Source organism: Phaethon lepturus, unplaced genomic scaffold, assembly GCF_000687285.1.
Source record: "Phaethon lepturus isolate BGI_N335 unplaced genomic scaffold, ASM68728v1 scaffold39115, whole genome shotgun sequence".
NCBI lineage: Eukaryota > Metazoa > Chordata > Aves > Phaethontiformes > Phaethontidae > Phaethon > Phaethon lepturus.
In genome coordinates, this window is record NW_010543589.1 from 17,413 (window position 1) to 22,044 (window position 4,632).

Sequence of the window (4,632 nt, forward strand, 5' to 3'; positions counted from 1 at the left end):
AATTAGTTAATAGCCCCACTTCATACAAAACTTTGACCTTTACTTTTCTATGTAGCCTTATAACTTTCAGGTATTCTTCTGTGGAAGAAATCTGGCACTCTGTTAAGTGACAAGTACCATCAGTAAAATAAAAAACACCTTAAGTTGTCAAATACGTAAGGGGAAAGCAGTTACCACGTGGATTTTTCTATGTAAATCAAAGTGTTGCTTATTTTAGCCAGTGGGCTTGACTATTTTTCCTCCCAGTAAAACCCACAAGTGTAACAGTTTTTACATCTAAACCTTGTTTTTCAATGGACTGAAGGTCAAAAGGAATTTGCCAGCTTTTTCATTACTGACATGATTTCTCAGCTTTGAAATAGCTGCTCTCCGAATTGAAATCCATTAATGTATCTTTGTACATGAATATAGCTGAAGCTGTCACAGCTGGGCTAGCACTGTAGCAAACCCTGCTTGCCGGTGTGTGGTCAGTGGTTCCCAAGACTTAAGATATACTACTTGATTTTTTTTTTTTTAGATACCTAGATTATTTTAATGAATTACTGTAAATTAAAAACTTTAGTTACTATTTGTCCTCACATTGAAAAGAAAATATTTAATACATATTTTAATAGCCATCACTATTATTTTTTAAACCTGTACTTCTATCTATTCTGATGTGGGTTTTTTATATATATATAAAAACTGTATAGTTTTTTTTTTACATATATATATGTATCAGACAATTTTTCCACGTTAGCATCACGTCGTGTTGTGTGTACGTTTGTCCTGGGTTTCATCAGCAAGTAGGTTCAATTCAACCCTTCAAAATTTTACCAGACAGCTGTCCAGCTGCAGAGGGTGCAGAGGCCACCCCCGTCTCGCGGCGTGCACCTCGCAGCCCCAGCAGCACCCGTGAGCACACCCCGGACGAAGGCTGCTCACCACATCGCTCTTCCAGCCCCATCCCAGGAAGCCCCAAGCCCGTGGTCCATGTCTGCCCCCTCCGCTTCCTGACGCGCGGCGCCGTGCAAGGCTTGGCCCTTCTGTACCAGCCGCGATCCCCTTCGGCTCGGCGAGCTGGGGCGACGCGCGGGAAACGCTGAGCTCTGGATGGCCGCCCCGGGGCTGGTACAATGAAGTATCGGCCATCGCCAGCAAGAGGCTAGTTCTGCAAGGGTAACGGTTGGATTTCTGCTGCAGCTTGGCCAAATATTAAAAATTGGTAATATCGTGACTGCAAGGTTTTCACCACACAGAGAACAAGTCTGAAGCCCTGAGATAAAAGCCTTGATCACAGCCAACACTGAAGTCACCCTTCTAAGGAAAGAATTAAAAGATAGTAAAATCACTAGCTTACACATCAGTAAACAGTCAGTAGCGTGCCCAAGTCCAACAGGTCAGTTGGTTGCTTATAACCAGCGCAAAAACACATGACAAGAGGAGAAATTGTGCATCACAGACTTCAGCTTTCGCTACCACAGAGAAACAGGTTGTGAAATCCCATTTATAGACTTCATGACCTTCGTTTTCAAACTACTTAGATTTCTTCCTGCCACTTTCCCCCCATCACCTCAGCAGACCCTGCTGGGAAGCTGCTCTTGTTTCCCCTCCACTGAGGGCCAAAGTCTTCTCATTTCCTGGCTAAATGTATCCACAGGTAATCATGTGCCCATCCTATGTTCTAGCTTAAAAAGCACCCCTCTGCCTGCGGTGTTGTGCCACCTCTTGCATACACACACAGAGGGAATGGCTTTAGTCATGTTTCCAAAATTCTATTTTAATCTTAACATTTTAACTATTAAAAAAAATTACTTTTGACCAAAAAATTGCGAGACCTGTCAAGGTCTTCTGTCTTTTTTGTGTTTTGACAGATTTGGAAGATTGGAAAATAATAATTTGAAATTTTTGTAAAAACTTTACAAAAAAGTAGTGGCTATATTCTAATTCCTCATCTTGGAAGGACTTTAAAGAATAATTTTTGCCTAGTCCTCCCACCAGGACAGTCAGAGCAGGACCAGGTGCCCCGCCGCAGGTGTGTGTTTAAGCAGCGCCTCCAGCAGCCTCAGGCCACGGTAAGGACCAGCTTGACTCAGAGGGAGCTGGGGTCCTCAAAGCCCCCGCCAAAGCCCCATCCTGCCCGAGCAGGGGCAGCAGGCGCAGAGGGGAACATGGTCCCAGCCAGACCTGCGGGGCATGAGCAGGTTTGGGTCTTCTCTAAATTAGCCCTGTCCATGCTGAGGAACACCAGGAGCGCAGCGACAGCTCCCTGCCCCGATAGTGTTCACCCTCACACCTTAGGTCTGGGCAGCCTCCTCTTTCTCCTCTGTCCCTGGGAATCACACTGCAAACCACCTCAGCCCACCAGCCCATTCAAGCCCTTCCACGAGCTGTTTCTCTGAAAGAAAGTGGGCTGCTCTGCTTTCAGAAAAATAAGACTTTTTACTTTCACAGATTAGAAATGCACATAAACTCTTACTAACAAGATCAGTCATTTGCTGTCTTCACGACTACGAAAAGATTTGCCTCTTCCTTCCCCACCTTCCCTGCTGCGTTTGCCAAAACCAACAAAAAGCAAGCACCCCAGAGAGCGAGCTCTACTCACAGGAAGCCCCACTTGCTCTGCACCTTACCTGCCAGCCGCGATTTCTGCGTCCCAGCAATACCGTCCCACTGCTCGCCAGCCAGAAGCTGGGTTCGAGCAGCGCCGGGCTCACAAGGAAGTCGTCAGCCCGTACTTAGAGGCTTTATGGCAAGGCCGATGTCAACTGAGAGCAAACAAGTGCAGTGAGCAGGTGAGAGCTCATTCTATAGGAAGGTTTTACTTCCTCATTTGGCTGGCAGAGCTCTCATTTAACTGTACAGGTTGATAAAATTTCACTTCATTTTTCAAAAAGAAAAAAAAAAAAAAAAGGAGGTTCCCAACACATCTCAGTTCTGAGTCACAGGCAAAGATTAGTCAAACCCACTCTGGCAGGGATCCGTAACACTGGGCAGTAGGAAAATAGCATATGAATTCTAGGGCAAGAGAAAAGTTTTCCACCAGGGATGCCTTACCAAGTTATTTCAGCCTCATTCCTCCTGCATCTGGCAAATTTCTGACCTTCAGCGACATGTGGAAAAAAAAAAATTTTAAAAATCAACATTTTGCTTAGCACCTGATATTGAAGTGTCTTATTCAAACATCTCCACATCTTAGGGAACCTGATCTGGGAGACTACAGTAAAAGATCAAAACCCAAAACAAAACCCTAACCTGCCGGTGCCTCACATGAGAGAGCACTTCAGAGACACGCAGCCTGTCCACAGCAGAGACCAACAGGCGCTTCCCAATAGGAACCTGAGGTTTTCCTCTGCTTGGTCCTTACCTTGCTGCAAACAAACATCCCCCAAATCCACTTTTAGGCAGAGGGGAGGCTTGGAGATTCAAGGAGGGGTTAACTTCTGGGACCCTCTGGATGCCGCGGACAGCTCTGCGGGCATGGTGCCCTCTGCCCACAGGGCCAGGGAGGGGGGGTAGCCCACTGCAGAAGGAGACCACCTCTGCCACTGTCGCAAGGTGACACACCAGAGCAGAGCTGCCCTCTCCCAGTCAGAAATTCCCCCCTTACTTGCGTACTTAGTGGGAGGAAGCAGGGTGGCCAAACCCTTTGCAGCGGCATCCTGTTTGATCCAAAGGCTGGCTGCTGGTAAGCTTCCCAGCGGGTGCTGGTCGATGGTTGTGCCTTTGCATTGCACCCAGGCCGCCGGGCACTCGCTGGGACCCAGGCCGCCCTGCTGCTGAGCAAAGCAGTGCCCGGGCAGCCGCGCGATGGAAGGGCAGCGCACCGCCGCATCTGTCCTGCCTCTGGCACAGAACTTCCTCGGATCCACAAAGGTCCGGCTGGGACGGATAGTGGCTACAGAAATAGGAAAGTGTTTCTAAGGTCACAACTAGAGAAATGTGTTAGTTTGCTGCTGCCCGCAACAGCAGCAGAACAGCCAGATCTGGCCTTTGACTCCCCATCCCTGGAGAAGAAGGATCTTCTTTGGTCCATTTAAACTTGCAGAATGCCACATACCTCATCACAAAGACCACCACGGAGCAGTACTATTGGAAAGGAAAGAGAAAGTTGCTGTGTTATTTATGATCCAGGAAGGTAACAGAGCAAACCATATGACGTTGCGTAGTATCGTTTTAACTCCTACTTCTCAGTAAAACTTTTTTTTTTACACTACATGAATAAGAACAGATCAGGTTTTTTGTTTTATAAATAGAATCAAGAAGAAAATCAGGTAAGAGAATTTTGCATTCGTCTTTCATTTGTAATGAAATTACTAAACCCATCTACTGTAAAAAGCCATGAGCAAAAGACTTCAACATCATTCAAATTGTAGTCAGCCAGGAAGACCCTTACTCAATTCTTGAAATCTGTTAAGAGCCTTTACTTAAGTGATCGCTAGCTGAGAGACAGAAAACCACAATAAATAACGGCTATTTAATTTTTTGGACAGTCTCAAACCCTTTCACTCACCAGTGCAGCTAAACATTTGAGCACCCAAGGCTGTGGTTTCATAGACATTTCCTTTCTCTGCTGTGCTCCCTTGCGCTGACAAGCACGCGGAGTTTTCCCAGCGCAAAGATTTATTGCTGCATTGTTATATTCAAGAGGGA